The sequence below is a fragment of the Pleurodeles waltl genome, chromosome 7 (genome assembly GCF_031143425.1).
Source record: "Pleurodeles waltl isolate 20211129_DDA chromosome 7, aPleWal1.hap1.20221129, whole genome shotgun sequence".
Taxonomy (NCBI): domain Eukaryota; kingdom Metazoa; phylum Chordata; class Amphibia; order Caudata; family Salamandridae; genus Pleurodeles; species Pleurodeles waltl.
The window spans coordinates 853083666-853104281 of record NC_090446.1 but is presented as its reverse complement, the minus strand read 5'-3'; positions in this window follow the sequence as shown (position 1 = coordinate 853104281).

Here is a 20616-nt window from a genome sequence, read left to right as displayed (position 1 = left end):
ACATTGTGTAACAACCTTCCTATGAGTGTTTGTAGAGCCTGATGGAAGGCTAAAACACTGTGATCATAGGAAGTTATACGTTCTAGGTTAACAAACCTGAATTCCTTGTAGTGTTCTGTAGGGTAAACCATTCTATAGTATGACTGTACCTTCTAACACTTTCTAAGAACACAGGCTCTGAATCCTCAACTCGAGGGTCGCTGTTGGCTGGTGGACTCCCTGGGGTATTATTCTGGGGTAGTGGACTAAGTTTCGGTGTTGGTGTGTTTTTCAGCCTCCTTCTAACACATAGGCGGTCATTACAACATTGGCGGTAAAAGCTGCATACCGGCGTGCAGAAGACCGCCATCACACCACAGCGGCCGCGGAATTCCGCCACAGCTATTATGACCCACATTTCAGAATCTGCCAAAATTCAGACACCCACACAAGTCCGCCACACCAAAGGTCAGTGATAAACTGGCGAAAACAAAACCTCCACCGTCACGCCAACAGAAATACGCCCACACTATCACGACACACGAATCCACGCGGCGGTCTTTCAACCGCGGTATTCCATTGGCGGAACACACAGACGTGCTCAAAATACACACACTCTTACAAAACACTACCACATTGGTCAATTTGAAATACACACACCTGATACACATACACACACCACTCCCACACACCCAATACAATATAAAACACACACCCACATCACCCACAAACCCCTACAACCACAATTACGGAGAGAAGGCCAGAGAGAGAGCACCAGCAAGAACAACAGCATCCACAGGCACACAACACCATCACCCACAGAACTTTCACGCACCTCACACAACACACCACTACATATCAGCACACATATCACCACACACTCAACCCCACACATCACCTACACCACCCCATGGCACGGCAAAGACACCCCAGGTTCTCTGAGGAGGAGCTCAGGGTCATGGTGGAGGAAATCGTCCGGGTAGAGCCTCAGCTATTCGGAGCACAGGTGCAGCACACCTCCATTGCAAGGAAGATGGAGCTATGGCAAAGAATAGTGGACAGGGTCAACGCAGTGGGACAGCACCCAAGAAATCGGGAGGACATCAGGAAGGGGTGGAACGAACTACGGGGGAAGGTGCATTCCGTGGTCTCAAGACACCACCTGGCGGTTCAGCGGACTGGCGGCGGACCCCCACCTTCTCCCCCACAACTAACAACATGGGAGGAGCTGGTCTTGGAGATTCTGCATCCTGAGGGCCTCGCAGGAGTAGGTGGAGGAATGGGCTCTGGTAAGTCAAATCTTAACTATTACAACCCCCACCCTACCTGCATGCTATCACATACCCCCACCCTCACCCTCACCCCCAGCACCCCAACTCCTCACATATGTCCCAATATCACAAACCACCCATCCCAACACCAAGCCCTGCATGCAACAACAAAGCATGGACACCCATCACTAAAGCATGCCCACTGCACATACCCATACAACCCCCTAAACCATCCTCACACAAGGTCTCACACAGGAATGTAAGCACTGGGGTACACAGTCACCCACCAATTGCACAACATGACACACACAGATGTAATAACCATCCTTTTATACCCCTGCAGGACCCCTGCCCAACGTCACCGGACAGGAGGGTCCACACATGTCCACACCACCAACAGAAGAGGCCCACAGTGATGACAGCACCTCTGTCCAACTGGATCTAGATGACCAGCCCGGCCCATCGGGGACCTCGGGACAGTCGGTTCCCATCACCCAGTCACAGGCCACTACAGACCTTCCACCCTCTGGAAACACCAGCACAGCACCCACCCAGCAGACCAATACCTCCGTCCCCAGGACACGTCAATCAGCTGTGTGTCCACCACTACAGGGAACCCAGGATAACCCACCACCCCAAAAACAACAGGGACCTGGGGGCAGTGGTGGTGGGCACACGGTCCAGGGGGCGGAGGCCCAGGAACACAGGGGTAAATGGGAGGGCTGCTGTGCGACAGGGGGCGGACAGGCCAAGGGAACCCACTCTCCACGAGGCCCTCTCCTCCATCATGGGAGCCTACCACCACTCCCAGGAGACGATGGCAACGGTACTGGCCAAGTTTCAGGAGACCCAGCGCCTGCAGGAGGAACAGTATATGGGCTTCAGGGAGGAACTCAGAACCATCAGCTACACCCTGGGCACCATCGTAGGGGTGCTGAAGGAACTTGTGAACACCAGGAGGGACACTGTTGCACTACAAGGGGCCCCTGACAAAAGCATGGATGATGAACTGCCCACCACCTCCGCCGGCGCTAGTGGACAGGAGGCACCACCACAGGTCCACCACACCAGCACCCCACTCCCTGCAGAGGGAGAACCACCCCACAAACGGTCCCTGAGATCCAGGACAAAGACAGAGCACAATGCCAAGACCCCGCCAAGAAATGAGACCACCCTGATTGTCATCCTACTGTCCCACTTTGTCACCCTGTCCATACTGAAACTGCCCCAGCTCCACTTCCTATGCCCATATGGGCAATGCACCTGTGAGACTAATAGACTGGACTTTGCCATGGACATTCCTCCGCCATCACCCCTCACCATTTCCCTACCCCCTCCAATATTGAGCACTTAAATAAACACACTTAAAGCACAAAACAATCTGGAGTCTGTCTGTGATTTTGAAATAGTGTATTAGCAATTACAGTGACAAAATGCTCTTTCAAGTTGAATGTCAACATACCTATGTCACACAGCTCTAGTCCATGAGGAATCTAAGCAGATGTCACACAGTGGGACCCACATCTGTGAAATCGTAAGGGAAAGTGACAACTCAGTGACCATACACTGGGTGAAAACGACACACAGTAGAGAGGTAGTAATGTTAAAGTACATGTAGTAGGCAGCTCTGTATTCTTACCTGTGTCTCACTGGAAATATTGCTGGATCACTGAGTCCCTGTTGTGCATGTCTTCTTCCCCTGATTCCTCGTCTTCACTGTCCACAGGCTCCACAGCTGCAACAACACCACCATCTGGACCTTCCTCCTGCAGAAAAGGCACCTGTCGTCGCAAAGCCAAGTTATGAAGCATACAGCAGGCCACGATGATCTGGCACACCTTCTTTGGTGAGTAGAATAGGGATCCACCTGTCATATGGAGGCACCTGAACCTGGCCTTCAGGAGGCCGAAGGTCCGCTCGATCGCCCTCCTAGTTCGCCCATGGGCCTCATTGTAGCGTTCCTCTGCCCTTGTCCTGGGATTCCTCACTGGGGTCAGTAGCCATGACAGGTTGGGGTAACCAGAGTCACCTGCAAATGGTGAGGGACAACTGTTCGACACACACTAATCTGGAGGGATATCCCCCAGACCCAGACAACCATTCCCACTGACTTGCTTCCAGGTGCTCACCTAATAGCCACACACGGTGCCTCTGGAGTTGACCCATCACATAAGGGATGCTGCTATTCCGCAGGATGTAGGCGTCATGCACTGAGCCAGGGAACTTGGCATTCACATGGGAGATGCACTGGTCTGCCAAACATACATCGAATGATAACTTTTCCGGTTTCTGTACACCTGTTCTCTCCTGTGGGGGGGGACCAAAGCCACATGGGTCCCATCAATGGCACCTATGATGTTGGGGATGTGTCCCAGGGCATAAAAATCACCTTTCACTGTAGGCAAATCCTCCATCTGAGGAAAAACAATGTAGCTCCGCATGTGTTTCAGCAGGGCAGAAAACACTCTGGGCAACACGTTGGAAAACATAGGGTGGGGTATCCCTGATGCCATGGCCACTGTTGTCTGAAAGGAACCACTTGCAAGTAAATGGAGCACTGACAGCACCTGCACTTGAGGGGGGATTCCAGTGGGATGGCGGATTGCTGACATCAGGTGTGGCTCCAACTGGGTACAGAGTTCCTGGATTGTGACAAGGTCAAGCCTGTAGGTGATAATCAAATGTCGCTCCTCCATTGTCAACAGGTCCACCAACGGTCGGTACACAGGAGGATGCCGCCATCTCCTCACATGTCCCAGCGGATGGTGCCTATGAAGGACAACAGCGATCACAAAGTCAAACAACTCAGAGGTACCCACAGTTTACACAGAACACCTATCATACACAAAAGGTGGCCTGTATGTGTGTTGAGTCTAGGCCTAGGTATGAGTGACGCAGTTGGAAATGAAGCCATGTGGGCCCCTGAAATGGCGGCTGCCTGACCTGTAAAGTGGGACAATGGGATGTGAGGTAACTGCGCTGGGGTTGTACACCGTCGCAGTAGGTGGTCGAAGACCGCAGCGCTGTGCTGCATTGGTTAACATTGGACCCTATGGGTCCCAGGCGATGTACGCCGGTGGTGACGGTACGCACCGCCGCAGACGTGACCGCCATTTTCTATCACTTCAATCACTCAATACTTGATCTTCGACAGGAGAGGACCTACACTGCAAGTGCTGCTGTGACCTTGGTCTTGAAGAGACAATGGCTCGAGTGTCTGGGGAAAGGGCCCCTGCCATCACATCGGAGGAGTTGGAGAAACTTGTGGATGGGGTCCTCCACCAGTACACGCTACTCTACGGTCCTCCAGAAAAACAGGTAAGTACACTGGGAGCATGCTGTATGGGCTATGCCTGTGTGGAGAGGGCTGGATGTAAGAAGGAAGGGGGGAGAGTGCTGCGTGCATGAAAGACGGTGAATGCATGTGCCGCATGGCAAGGGTAGGGATGGGGGCCAATCACTTCGACGGTGCAGTTGGTAATAAATTCTCTTTCTCCCCTGTACATTTCATGTAGGTCAGCACCCACCAGAAGAAAGATATTTGGCATGCCATCGCCAAGGACGTCCGGACCCTGGGGGTCTACCACAGACGGAGCACCCACTGCCAGAAAAGATGGGAGGACATTCGCCGATGGAGCAAGAAGACGGCGGAGGCTCAGCTGGGGATGGCCTCCCAACGTGGGAGGGGTGCCCGTCGTACCATGACCCCCCTGATGTTCAGGATCCTGGCGGTGGCCTACCCGGAGTTGGATGGGCGCTTGAGGGCATCACAGCAGACACAAGGGGGTGAGTACACTCTCATTCTGCTGACTTTGCACGCAGTGGAGGTGTTTGGGTGGGGAGGAGGGCTGTGGGATTTCCTAGGCCAGGGCAAGTTCCGTAGGCAAGGCCCCTCCGTATGTCAGGCCATGTGGCACCCCAGCCCACCTCTGTAGAGTGCCAAGTACAGGTAGTCATGCCCCTGTGTCATCTATGTGTGCAGAGGTCGTCCATAGCCTTGTAGGCCATTTCCCAGAAATTGAACAGTGGAGCCCAAGAGCGTGGCGTAGTGCAGGGGGCTTCTGTGTCTGTCGTGTCCACCAACGGTAGAGGTAATGCATGCACTCAACATGTCTTTCTTCTGTCTCCCCCGCCCCCTTTTTGTGGTCTCCCTGTTCTTGTGTGCCTTAGCATCATCAGGCCGAGGAGCAGTGGCAACGGAGCACGAGGGAGCTGCATCCCACATGGCCCTGGAGGGCGACACTATGGAGTCTGAATTCACCAGTGGGACGGAGGGCGAGGGGAGCTCCACGGCGGGGACAGGAACTGCCACCAGCGACACAGACTCGTCCTCTGATGGGAGCTCCCTTGTGGTGGCGGCAACATCTGTGCCCCCGCATCTACAGGTACAGCCACCACCACCCCTACCAGCACCACCCTCCCAGCAGCCCCTCAGCCTTCGCCCCGTGCCTGCTTACCCAGGAGGGTGGGCATCACCTTCGCCCCAGGCACCTCAGACCCTGCCCCAGTCACCCCTGCTGACCTCAGTGAGGAGGCCATTGACCTCCTCAGGTCCAACACTGTTGGGCCGTCTACCATTTTGAATGCCATCCAGGGTGTAGAGAGGCAGTTGGAACAAACCAATGCATTCCGGAGGGCATTCATTTTGGTCAGGCGGACCTTCACCGATCTCTTCAGACTCTGGCCTCAGCACTGATGGCAGCCATTGTCCCCGTCTCTAGCCTCCCCCCTCCAACTTCCTCAACCCCGACCCAATCCCCTGTACCTCAGCCTATCCCAAGCACACCTATTGACCAACATGCACACACGTCAACACACAAGGGAAGCTCAGGCAAACATAAGCACCACACATCCCACAGGCACTCACGCAAGCATCACACACATGCAGACACACCAAAATCCACTGCCTCCACTGTGTCCCCCTCCTCCTCGTCTCCCTCCTCCCTCCCAGTCTCGTCTACACTCACACCTGCAAGCAGTACCTCTACAGCCACTACGTCCCTCTCCAGCACACCCACCACCACACCCTGCTCACGTGCAGTCACCACCCCCACTACCAATCACACGTCCCCTGTGTCCTCTCCCAATGTGCCTGTGACACCCCCTCCCAAGATACACTAAGACAGGCACACACCCACCCAACAGCCATCCACCTCACGACAGCCTCCAGCGCATGCACCTTCACCCAAACTCACCAAATGTACACCTCCTACAGCCACCACCTCTTCCTCCACTCCCAAACCCCCTCCACCTACCCGTCCCATGGTCTCCAAAAAACTTTTCCTGTCCACCTTGACCTCTTTCCCACACCTCCCCCACCCCTTCCGTGTCATAGGTCCCGAACTAGCACCTCAGCCACAACATCTCCGGGACCAGTGGTGCCTATAGTCACCGGAATCTGAAGTGCACCGGCCACCAGGGCAGCCAGTGTGGCACAGAGCCACAGCACAGACAGTCCCCCACCTGTGAAGCATCAGAAGTTTGCCAGTGCCCTGCGGGAGAGGGGGAAGACTCCAGCCACCAAAGCCGCTCCCAGGGGTCCCGTTGGGAGTGTGGAGTCAGCTGTGACACCTTCCAAGGTGGGGAAGGGCCACAAGAAACACGGCAAGTCTAGGAAGAGCTGCACGGTGGAGAAGACCGCCATCATTCCAGCTGCCCAGGAGGCCACCGCCAGCACCAGCCCAGCTGCCCAGGAGGCCACCGCCAGCACCAGCCCAGCTGCCCAGGAGGCCACCGCCAGCACCAGCACAGCTGCCCAGGAGGCCACCGCCAGCACAAGCCCAGCTGCCCAGGAGGCCACCGCCAGCACTAGCCCAGCTGGGCCATGAAGGACCGCCAGCAAAAGGCACGTTGGGCCATGAAGGACCGCCAGCAAAAGGCACGTTGGGCCATGAAGGATCGCCGTTAGCTGAGACCCTGCAATGGAGACCGACACTTGAGGCACCGCTGAAGAGGGCACCGCCATCTGAAGCACTGCTGAACAGGGCACCGCCATTTCAAGCACCGCTTAACAGGGCACCGCCATCTGAAGCACCGCTGAACAGGGCACCGCCATCTCAAGCACCGCTGAACAGGGCACCACCATCTCAAGCACCGCTAGCCCATGAGCGGCAGGGGCACTGACGCAACTGAGTCCGTCACGGGGTGTATGATGCACTCTGGGCACCATGCCCCCTCCAGAACCAGTGGAGACTGACATCCACTACCTCTGTCCTTAACAGGATGAAGCACTCTGGGCACCATGCCCCCTCCAGAACCAGTGGATACTCACATCCACTACCTCTGTCCTTAACAGGATGAAGCACTCTGGGCACAAAGCCCCCTCCAGAACCAGTGGAGACTGTCATCCACTTGTGAGACTGTGGCTTTGCACTCCCCAGGATTGAACAGTGGGCAACCCACCCACTGTAGAGACTTGAGAGACTGTGGCTTTGCACTCCCCAGGATGGAACAGTGGGCAACCCTCCCACTGTTGAGACTTGAGAGACTGTGGCTTTGCACTCCCCAGGATGGAACAGTGGGCAACCCACCCACTGTAGAGACTTGAGAGACTGTGGCTTTTCACTCCCCAGGATTGAACAGTGGGCAACCCACCCACTGTAGAGAATTGAGAGACTGTGGCTTTGCACTCCCCAGGATTGAACAGTGGACAACCCACCCACGGTAGAGACTTGAGAGACTGTGGCTTTGCACTCCCCAGGATGGAACAGTGGGAATGTGGCCCCCTCGTGGATTTGGCGTTGTGCACTCAAGTGGCTGAGGTGCCCCCCTTTCCCTCCCCCTGAGGTGCCTGTTTTCTTGCTCTCTGATGCCCCTGCAGTGTTCTCTCCGTCATGGTCAGGGATCTTGTGTGGGCCTCGCCCATACCGTGTGGTCCCAGTGTTCCACGGACTATCTTAGTGCACTACCTGGACTACTATGCTTGGTATATATTTTGTACATGGTGTATATATATATTTCTGGCTACTTGTTTTTAATATATTACAATGGTTATACTAATTTTCTATTGTCTTTGCATTCTTCCGGGAGGTTTGGGGGGTGTTACTGTGATGTATAGATTTGCATTTGTGTGTGTTGTAGTGGGTGAGGGTGGGGGTGTTGCGTGTGTGTGTCCCTGTTTTTTCCCTCCCCCCTCCCCCGTGTCGTAGGTGCAGTACTCACTGCGGTCTTCGCCGTCGGCGTTCGTGCTCCTGGTAGAGGAGCAGGAAGACTATCACAGGGAGAATTTGGAGTTCCGGGTCCATGGTGTCCTCGTTCCTCGTGGGGTGTGTAGAGGTGAGCGTTTTCCCTTCGAAATTCCTGTTTCTGCCGTGTTTTTATCCGCGGTGAAACCGCCCCGGAAAAGATGGCGGATTGGCCTGTCATAATAGTGTGGGCGGTACATTGTCCTCCGCCTGTCTGTTAGCAGTGACCGCTTCACTGTTTGTTTGTATCGCCGTGGCGGTCTGAGTGTTAAAGTGGCTGTCTTTGTTGGCGGTTTCCGCCACGGTCGTAATTGCAATTTTTTTACCGCCGGCCTGTTGACGTTTTACCGCCGCTTTAACACCGTCCGCCAGGGTTGTAATGACCACCTCTGTGCCAGCGTGATTGTTGGGAAATCTTTCACCCTTGGTCGGGTCTGGCAATATAACATTCAGTTCAAAATCCTTATATGATGTGCTTTGTAGTTCCTGATGGATTAAGGATTTCAAGGTTGATGGATCTACCCTTGCACAATCACAGCTGTTTCTGTGGTGTATGGACATTAAAGGTTTTAAATTTAGTTCAAGCCTTATGACACAGTGTGGAGTGGCTATGTGAAGATTGTATTGTAATATTATTTATATAGCGCTTACTACCCCTAACGTGGTGTCGAAACGCTTTTCGGCGAGTAGCACGCTACTCCCGAACCCAACAAGAATTAGTGATGGATTAGTATCGGTAAATATGAGTACAGTTTTATTATTATTATGAGTTAATTTGAGCCGCATATATGAGAGTTTGTTAGTTAGATTGACTGGAGTAATAGAGGGGTGGAGGAGGAAAGAAATCCAGAAGTGTTAATTGGGAGTATATCCCTCATTTACTCATCCCAAAGGCTTGGTATGAGTAAAGGGGGATGGTGGAGGGAAGAGTGTGTGGAAGGGTTAGGGAGATCATAGTAGCAGGGTGAGATAAATGAGGGAGAATTTAGTAGGGTTGTTTGGGAGGTCATGGCAGTAGAGTGAGGTTTGGTGAGTTAGATGTGGAAGCGGAGGGCTTAGGCAGAGTTATTTAGGAGATGAAAGTAGTAGAATGGATTTGGGATGATTCAGAGTGAGAATGGAGGATAGATTGATTGAGACATGACATATGATGATGGGTAGATAAGTGTGATAAGATGAGAGCAGGGATTCGTAGATATCTAGTATAACAACCCACCCAGGAGTCATGCAATGACCCACAAACATGCCAAGCACAGAACAACATACACACACACACAGATATATATATATATATATATATATATATATATACATAATCACATACACACACACATACATACATAAATACACACATATACGTACATACAATATATAATTAGAACCATGGGTAAATATAATTAGACTAGCAGGTTTAAAGAGTGTGTGTGTGTGTGTGTGTGTGTGTATTTTATTGTTATGACATAGTAGCGATACATATTTTCTAAGGAACTATACATAACTAGAAATAGACACATAATCAGAAAAAAATATTTATCAACATAGGCATATGTAGTCCATAGTTGTTTGAATATGGTGGTTATGAAGGAAAGAGCCAACTCTTGAGTAGTTTTCTGAAGACAGGAAAGTTATCTGTGGCTCTTATAGTTGGGGGTAATGAATTCCATAGTTTGGCTGCTTGAACGGAGAAGGTGTCGTAGTTTGGACTCTTGCTCTGAGCAAGACTGCTGGTCTCAGGATGACAGTACTTTCGTTTCTAGGTGACTAAGGGGGTGATTCCAAGCTTGGCGGGCGGCGGGAGCCGCCCGCCAAGCGGGAACCGCCAGAAGACCGCACCGCGGTCAAAAGACCGCGGCGGTCATTCTGGGTTTCCCACTGGGCTGGCGGGCGACCGCCAAAAGGCCGCCCGCCAGCCCAGCGGGAAACACCCTTCCACGAGGAAGCCGGCTCCGAATGGAGTGGAAGGGGTGCGACGGGTGCAGTAGACACTGAAATTCTAAGTGGGGCCCTCTTACGGGGGCCCCTGCAGTGCCCATGCCATTGGCAGGGGCCCCACAACACCCCATACCGCCATCCTGTTCCTGGCGGCCGAAACCGCCAGGAACAGGATGGCGGTATGGGGGTCGGAATCCCCATGGCGGCGCAGCAAGCTGCGCCGCCATGGAGGATTCCCCTGGGCAGCGGAAAGCTGGCGGTACACCGCCGACTTTCCGTTTCTGGCCACGGCTGTACCGCCGCGGTCAGAATGCCCAAAGGAGCACCGCCAGCCTGTTGGCGGTGCTCCCGCGGACCACGGCCCTGGCGGTTTTTACCGCCAGGGTCGTAATCAGGCCCTAAGTCTCTTCCTACAACTATTTGTAACTGTTGTCCAAACCTTACCGACTTACTAGCAGTACCTCACCAAAAACACAATAGTAAAAGGTGATTTGTAGCAGTCGCTTCCGCATGGACTCAAAATACAATATCTCAGGGTTGTCGTGGTTAAACGGAAATTACCCTTTTTCTCACAGATTTATAATGTCTCATACAAACAAAGGCAATAACACAGATGCAGTAAAGTTATAATAGTTTTTATTCAACATAACTGCAATTTGTGATAAGTTGCATGAACTGCAATGATTAGGATAATGAATATACCAAGCAACAGTATTGTAAAGAGGAGAGTCATTGTTATAAAGACCCCCACCATTATGCAATATATGAAAGAAATATATGTACTGTATATGTAAAAGATGGAATAAGCCCTAATACCCTAAGGAGAGTAGGTCTAACCTCCTACCTAACAAGGAAGAGCTGGGTTCGTTAAACCTAATCTGCCAAAACCGTGTCCATGAGAGGAGCCACCAACCCTCGTTACCTTGGAATGAGGTCTCTATCTCAGACTCCGCAGGGACACGAAGACTGGATCAGTGTCAAGATGACTGCAGCATCGGTATCAGCGATGGTGGCGATGCCCTCTGGTCGGAATCCCTCTGATTATCTGTCTAAAAGTGTGTTGTATTTATTCAGATCTACAAGGTCCCCTGACATAAGTGTTATTCATAACAATAGATAACAGGCATGCTTGGGACGGCAATTAATATCAACAATCCCTCGAAAGTATAGAGAGGGAAAATCCCTAAGTGTGAATGGCTACTGTATGTTTGTCTTTCGTGCTTGATCTTGACGCCTTGGCGCAATGACACTGATAATAGAACCCATAACAAGTGGCCTAACTATAAACAAGGCCGCCATTTTAAAGGAAATAAATAATTAAATGGACTATGACAGAGCAAGCTAAGTAGGTTAAAAGTCACTGGGTGACGGGGGCACGAGTTTACAAGCCTACGGCTAAGCTAACTCCTGTTATCCCGCTAAAACAAACTAGGATTCACTACAAAGGATGTACCACCTATAGTCTTTTTCTTGTATGGTGGTGTTCTAAGGCGGGGTGCCAATCTTGAGCGGAGGTTTCTTTGTTGGATGTATTTGGTTATTTTGTTTCTGATAAAAAGCGTTCCTGTTCCATGTATAGCTTTGTGGGTGATACAAAGCAGCTTGAAAGTGCATCTTCTGGCAACGGGTAACCAGTGTAGTGCTCTCAAGGCAGGGGAGATGTGGGCTTGCGGCTTTACATGTAATAGTAGCCTGGCTGCGGAGTTCTGAATACGTTGTCGTTTTTTCATATTAGATAGAGATGATCCATGGTAGAGGCCATTGGCATAATCCAGTTTGGATAGCTTGCACCTTGTGTGGAAATTCGAGGTGGGGGAAGATGCGTCGTAGAGTCCTCAAGGTGATGAAGATTGTTTGTGCTAATTTGTCCACTTGGGCATTCATAGTTAACTTGGAATCCATGGTGATTCTAAGGTTTTTAACTTCCTTGGATGATTGAGGAGGTGGTCCGAGATCGTCAGGCCAGATGCACAGAGGGTCATAACTTTTCCAGTCACCACATATGAGTATTTCTGTTTTGGAGGTATTTAGTTTGAGATGGCTCCAGGTCATCCACTGATCAACGGCTCTGAGGCAACTGAAGATTTCAGAGATTTCAATGTTTTTGGGGCATTCTAATTTAAGTAGTATTTGTGTGTCATCTGCATAGTTGTAGCATGTGAGATGAAAATCATTGATCAGTTCAGGTAATGATATCATGTAGATGTTGAAAAGCAAAGGTGAGATGATTGATCCTTGGGGGACCCCTGCTTTTGTGAGGTAGGGTTCAGACGAAAAGGGGGGCGAGTAGATGATATTAGATATTTTTTTAAGATAGGAAGTAATCCAGTGGAGAGCAGTCCCTTGTATGCCGGCTTCGTGGAGTCTTTGACTTAGGGTGTCATGGTCAACCGTATCAAAGGCAGCCGAGAGGACTAAGAGAAGTAGTGCAGCAACTCCATTGCGGTCGACTGTGTTTTTAAGATCATCCCAGATTGCTATGAGTGCCGATTCAGTTCCTCTTCCTGGGCGGAATCCAGTTTGGAAGTCTGAAAGTATAGAATTGTCTTCAATGAATTGTGCAATCTGGACGAATGCTGCTCTTTCTATCAATTTGCCCAGGAAAGGTCCATTTGTGATTGGTCTGTAGTTGGGGTCTTGCGGGTCTAGGTTTGTTTTCTTTAATAAGGGTTGTATGTATGCCTTTTTCAGGTCTACAGAAAAAGGTCCTGTAGTTAAAGAGTTGTTGATGATTCTTCTTCCAGGTGTGGCAGCAGAAGTAGATAGAAGAATGTTCTTGAAGATCTGTGGTGCGCAAGGGTCAGAAGGGCAACCAGAAGGCCTGCTTGCTTTGACCAAATCCATAAATTCACCCTGGGATATTTGTTGGAAGGACTGTAGAGGCTGGGTTGGTTTATTCTTAGAGGGTATTTTAGGAAAGGGATTGGTGCTGATGGTTTTCTTCTGTTTTAAGTAGGAGTCCAATGTGTCTGCCTTGTTTGTGCAGTGAGTTGCCAATTTGTTTGTGAAATCTTGAGTAGTGGGATGACTTCCTTCCATGCATGTAGGTTTTCGAAATTCATTGAGAATTTTATAAAATTCCTTGGTTGTAGATTTATCATTTTGAATTCTGTCAGAGTATGACCTTTTTTTAGCTTTTTTGATTGATGATTTGTATAGTCTATTAAGTTTGTGTAGCTGCAGTTTGTCTTGACTGTTGTTTGTGTTGAGCCAGGTCCGCTGCAACTTTCTGATTTGTTGCTTTATCTTCTTAAGTTCTGTGTTTCTCCCAGGTGTTGGTTTTCTTTTGTCGTGTTTAGTTTTTCTGAGTGGTATTAGGATATCAAAAGATTCCTGTAGCCACTCATTAAGTTTGGCACAGAATTAATTGTATCTACTTCTGTATTGGCTGTTAGTTGTGTTTCTAGGTCATCAAAAATGAGTTTGCTCCATGGTTGATAGGTGCATGTATGTAAGTAGTTGTGGGGTGTGTTGATTTGTGGAGTTTTATGTCGGAAAGTTATCAAATGGTGGTCTGACCAAGTGATTGGCGTGATGCTATGAACGGTAACTAGTTCAGGCTTAGCAAAAATGACATCTAGGATGTTTCCAGCGATGTGTGTGGGATTGTGCACAATCTGATGTAGGTTCAATGTGACTAGGCCAGTGGTGATAGCTTTTGGATGGGGCATATTGGGTTTGTCGAACCAAATGTTTAGATCCCCACTAATGCATTGGTTGGAGTATAGTGTAATAAGGTTTGAGACTGTATCTAGAAAAGCATCTGGGAATGTGGAGTTATTAGGTGGAGGTCTGTAAAGGAGGAGAAAGTTTCAGGAGGAAGTTGGAGTAGGGTGGCATCTGGTGAGGAGGGCTTCACAACCTTGTATGGAGATGTTGTCCTTTTACTGAGGTTCATTGCCTGTTTGAATATAATAGCAAGTCCACCTCCTCTCTTGCCGATCTGGTTTTGTGTGATGGTTTGATATCCCGGAGGAAGGGCTTCATGCAACACTGGGGCCATGTCATCTCCCAACCAGGATTCGGTTATGAATAGTAAGTCTGGTTGTGTGTCCGTGAGCAGGTCGTAGATGTGGTGCTTGTTTTTTTAGAGTGATCGAGCATTTATGAGCTGGCAGTTTAGAAAAGGTGTGTTAGGTGTAGTGTTGTTTTGTTTAGGAGAAAGGTAAGAGCTTGAAGCAGGAGTGTTGTTAGTTGTGATAACTGTTTGAGGTTCACAATAGTCTTGCTTCTCAATATAGTGTTCCTCTTCCAGCAGGTTAAGGAAGCATTTTGTTGGGTCTGTGTGTGTGGGTGGTGGACTTGGTGGCTGAGAGAGACATGAAGAGTGTACTGTTTTTTGTAGGGTAGTCTTATTATGTAATAGACAAGGGGATGTGAGGTTGCTGAGAGTGGCATGTTGTTTATTTTGTTTGCGTCTGTTTAGTGTGGATGGAGTATGGGTTAGGGGTGGTGGTTGAGCATGTGGATCGTGATGTAAGGCTCTAAATTCTGTAATGGATGAGAGGCGAGTGAATGAAAGTTGCTGGGTTGGGGTGCTTGTGGTAGGTGTTTGTGAAGAGTGAGAAAGTAAGGGTAAAGATAGGACGGGACTTGTATTCTTTGTGTAGTCCTGAGGGTGGGAGTGGGTGTGACGATAAGTGTAATGAAAGTTTGTGTTGATTTGATGTGCTGATGTGTTTGGTCTGTATTGTTTTTGTGGAATAGTGAGAGGGGATATTGGTGTAGTTGTTTTTGGTGAGGGATTTGTATGTGAAATAGTGCTGGTGAGTGGAATTAGATTGTTAGATGGGGTGTTGATGTGTTTTGGAGATGAATATATGAGGTGTGTAAGAGGTGATGGATGTGTGTCAGGGGAGTTAGTGTTAGTTGTGATGACTGGAAGAGGTAATATGTGTGGTGGAGTGAAGTGTTGGGATTGTATGGTTGTGTGTAATTGGTGAAGAGAGGGGAAGGGTGTTTGTAGATGGTGTGTTGGAAGGCTGGGTTTTGGCATTGTTATGATGAAAGTTGGTCTGTGTCGAGCAAACAGCGGATAGTGTTGTTAGTTAGTTAGAGCAGAGAGTGTGTATTTGGAAGGCTGAGACTGAGAGAAATGTATACTGTGGTTTTGTGTTGTGTGGGTGATGGCAGGTTGTGTTAGTGGGAGTGGAAAGAGTAGTTTTTGTTGTGAGAATGCAGGTGTTTTAATGTTGTAGTTGTGGATGATATGTGTATATGTGTTGTATAATGGGTATTGTGTTGGGTGATGGGACATTGCAATCTGTCTGCGGTCAGTTTGTGATGCATGAGTTGGATTTCTTTGCAGATAATGTGTTTACATGTTGATGGATGTGTAGGGACTGAAATCAATCCTGGTCCATAGTGAATTGGGCAGCATTTCTGGCCCTAGGCCCTAGTCCCTACCTGTCCTTAACAGGCCCAAACAGGCAACTGCCCTTGTCCTCCCCGCACTTTGCCTCGACGCCCGGTCTGAGACACCCTGAATCCTAGGCTTAAATAGCCCTACTGGCCAATAGGAACCTGGTCCTAACCCTAACCAATCCAATTTCTAACCCTGATTCAAACAACTAATGGGATACCAAGCCCTAATTACCAATCATACCCCTAATCCTGACCACCAATCACAGCCCTAGCCCTAGAACCAGCAACCAATCAGATTCCCAGCCCTATCCACCAATCACAGCCCTAGAAACAACAGCCAATCAGATTCCCAGTCCTATCCACCAATCACAGCCCTAGAAACAACAGCCAAGCAGATTCTCAGCCCTATCCACCAATCACATCCCTAGAAACAACAGCCAATCAGATTCCCAGCCCTATCCACCAATCACAGCCCTAGAAACAACAGCCAATCAGGTTCTCTACACTATCCACCAATCACAGCCCTAGAAACAACAGCCAATCCGATTCTCAGCCCTATCCACCAATCACAGCCCTAGAAACAACAGCCAATCAGAATCTCAGCCCCATCCACCAATCACAGCCCTAGAAACAACAGCCAATCAGATTCTCAGCCCTATCCACCAATCACAGCCCTAGAAACAAAAGCCAATCAGATTCTTAACCATATCTACCAATCACAGCCCTACAATCATAAGCCAAACAGAATCACAGCACTATCTAACAATCACAGCCCTAGAAACAACAGCCAATCGGATTCTCAGCCCTATCCACCAATCACAGCCCCAGCCCTGGAGCCAGCAACCAATGGAATGACCAGCTCCCAACAACATATACAACACCCAATAGGAACTGAAGTCCAGTCCCTGTGGTCAGGGAGGAGGCAGCTGCTGCTCTATTCAGAATCTCCTGGGATACACAGGCTGAATCCACACTTCCAAGCTAGCAGAGTCTACTTTACAGGTAAGGGAGAGATTGTTTAAAAGACAAACACTGGAATACTGCTTGTCGCGCACTCAGAAATGTGGCTTTTTTAAGGCAAAAAACAGGGGGAGCAGACAGTTTCTAAACACAATGTGATGCAGAAGATCACTTACACATTGGATGAATGTTTTATCCAGACTGGCTATAGCCTTGTAGTTTAATGCAGGGGATGCATACAGTAAGTAGGGTATAGGTTTCATATTTTGTGCTTTCAGTGATTAATTGCTCTGCCGCCTAACACTGTGGAAAATCTTATAATAGATTTTGGGATCTTAGTTGACTTATGTTTACTTATGGATAGTTGATTAGTCCATGAAAGTTTACTGTCAACTGTAGTTCTTAGATAGTCAAACTGTTTGACTGTTTCGATCAAAACATCTCCCAACACCCGCAATGTGCATTTAGTTTTCTTTTCAAAGATCATAATTTTGGTTTTTGACAGGTTAGCAATTACTCCATTCTCAAGATTGAAACTATTTAGACTATTTAGTAGATATTGTATTACTTTTGGGTTTTGTGATACTATTACCAGGTCGTCGGCGTATGCCAAATGAAATATTCTTCTGCCTCTCTGCTTGGGTGGGATACCTAGGTCTGAATTGAAGGAGTCAGTCAAATCAGCAACATACAGAGAGAATAGTAAGGGGGTGTTAGACTTTTCATCCTTGGCGTGGTCTCCCTTAACGTTTTGCCTCTGTTCCTCAGGTTATTGATAGTTGCTGGACTCTGATTTTACTGTTTTACTGTTTTTATTACTCTGGGCACTTTACCACTGCTAACCAGTGCTAAAGTGCAAGTGCTCCTTTCCAAAATGTGTATGTGATTGGGCTATCCATGATTGGCATATTTGATTTACCAGTAAGTCTTTAGTAAAGTGCACTAGAGGTGCCAGGGCCTGTAAATCAAATGCTACTAGTGGGCCTGCGGTACTGGTGTGCCACCCACATAAGAAGCTCTGTAATCATGACTCAGACCTGCCATTGCAGTGTCTGTGTGTGCAGTTTTACCTGTAAATTCGACTTACCCACTTGCCAGGCTTAAACCTTCCCTTTTCTTACATGTCAGACACCCCTAAGGTAGGCCCTAGGTAGCCCCAAGGGCAGGGTGCAGTGTATGGTTAAGGTAGGACATATAGTAATGTGTTTTATATGTCCTGACAGTGAAATATTGCTAAATTCGTTTATCACTGTTGCAAGGCCTGTCCCTCTCATAGGTTAACATGGGGGCTACCTTTAAATCTGATTAAAGTGTAGATTCCCTTTGGGAGCGGATGGACAAGTGGAGTTTGGGGTCTCTGAGCTCACAATTAAAAAATACATCTTTTAGTAAAGTTGATTTTAAGATTGTGCTTTTGAAAATGCCACTTTTAGAAAGGGAGCATTTTCTTGCTTATACCATTTCTGTGACTCTGCCTGTTTGTGGATTCCCTGTCTGGGTCAGTTTGACTGTTGGGCTGGTTGCACCTCACACTAGACAGTGACACAAAGGGAGCTGGGGTGTAGCCTGCATATCCTGATGAGCCATCTGTGCTAGGAGGGAGGGGAAGAGTGGTCATTCACACCTAAAAGGGCTGTGCCTGCCCTCACACAATGCAGTCTCCAACCCCCTGGTGAGTGTCTGGGGCCTGGCCTGGGCAAGGCAGGATTTCACATTCCAAAGAGACTTTACTTTGAAGTAGGCCTACTTCAAAACAGAAATTGGGTATAGGAAGAGCACCCAAAACCACAGACTTTAGAAACACTTCTGGAACCAAGAGGAACCTCTGCCTGGAGGAAGAAGGGCTTCCCTACCTGTGAATGTGCTTTGTGGAGCTTTCCTGCAGTGCTGCTTCTGCCAGAGTAAGAGGGCAAAGACTGGACTTTGTGTGCCTTCCATCTTGTGAAGAAATCTCCAAGGGCTTGATTTAGAGCTTGCCTCCTGTTGTTTGAAGTCTCAGGGACAGCAAAGACTTCTCTCTGCCAGCACCTGGAGTCTCTGGAGAGACTCCTGCTCTGACAAGTGGTGCCCTATCCAGTCCTTGGGCCCTTGAAAGGAAAGCTGGTGGAAATCCAAGGAAATCGATTTCGGACGACTTCGGACCGCCGCCGCTGCTGAATCCGGTGACGCCACCTGCACCCGACACCGTGACCTTCACTGGAACGCGACGCTCTTCGCAGGCCCGATGCCGCTGCAGCCTTGTTGAAGTCCGCGTCTCCGTGGAAGTCGCCGCACCACGTTGTGACCGACGCCGCTCGAAGTGCACGGATTCAACGTTTCACACAGACGCTCGCGATCCCCGACTTCGCGCATCGGCTTGTCTTCACTCTTCACCAAAGGTACTGTACTTAGGGGTCTATGCGACTCTGTGTCTGGCGCCGCTGGTGTCAGCTTGTTGGGAACGACTCCGTCACTTCGCCGCGTTAACACCTCATCGAAGCATTTTTGTTTCTAAGCACTATTTTTGAGTTTAATCTTTAAAAATTCATAACTTGACTTGTGTATGTTGGATTTTTGTCGTTTTCGTCTTGTTTTGTTTAGATAAATATTTCCTATTTTTCTAAACTGGTGTTGTGTCATTTTGTAGTGTTTTCATTAAGTCACTGTGTGTGTTGGTACAAATACTTTACACCTAGCTCTCTGAAGTTAAGCCTACTGCTCTGCCAAGCTACCAAGGGGGTAAGCAGGGGTTAGCTGAGGGTGATTCTCTTTTACCCTGACTAGAGTGAGGGTCCTTGCTGGAACAGGGGGTAACCTGACTGTCAACCAAAGACCCCATTTCTAACACACCCACATTAGTAGCCCTGTAAATATGGCTTAGACCTGCCACTGCGTGTCTGTGTCTGCAGGTTAAAACTGCCAATTTGACTTGGCAAGTGTACCCACTTGCCAGGCCTAAACCTTCCCTTTTTATACATGTAAGACACCCCTTAAGGTAGGCCCTAGGTAGAACCATGGGTAGGGTACAGTGTATGCTAAAGGTGGGACATGTATTTATGTGTTTTACATGTCCTGACAGTGAAATACGGCCAAATTCAGTTTTCACTGTTGCAAGGCCTATCTCTCTCATAGGTTAACATGGGGGCTGCCTTTAAATATTATTAAAGCCCATATTCCCTTTGGGAGGTGATAGACATGTGGAGTTTGGGTTCTCTAAACTCACCATTTAAAAATACATCTTTTAGTGAAGTTAGTTTTTAGATTGTTGTTTGAAAATGCCACTTTTAGAAAGTAGGCATTTTCTTGCTTAAACAATTCTGTGACTCTGCTTGTTTGTGTATTCCCTGTCAGGGTCAGTTGGGCTGCTTGCACCTCTCCTCTAGACAGTGACACAAAGGGAGCTGGGATGTAGCCTGCATATCCTGAAGGGCCATCTGGGCTGAGGGGTGATGAGAAGTGGTCACTTGCACCTGAAAGGGCTGTACCTGCCCTCACACAATGTAGTCATGAATCCCCTGTGTGTGTCTGGGGTCTGGCCTGGGCAAGGCAGGATCTTGAAAACAACAGAGACTTCTCTTTAAAGTAGGCCTGCTTCAAAGGCAGAAATGGGTATAAGAAGAGCACCCCAAACCCCTGAAAATCAGATTACATCTGGAACCAAGAGGAACTTCTGCCAAGGAGAAGAGCTGGAAGCTGGAGGAGGAGTACTGCCCCTTTGCCTGTGACTGTGCTTTGCTGGGTTGGCCTGCAGTAGCTGCTTCTGACTGAGAGAGGACAAAGCCTGAATTTTATGTGACTTCCCACTGGTGATGAATCTCCAAGGGCTTGAACTGAGCTTGCCTCCTGTTGTTGAAGTCTCAGGGACATCAAAGACTTCTCTCTGCCAGCACCTGGGCTTTCTGCTGAGAGTCCTGCCTGTCAAGTGGTGGCCTAACCTGTCTCTGGGC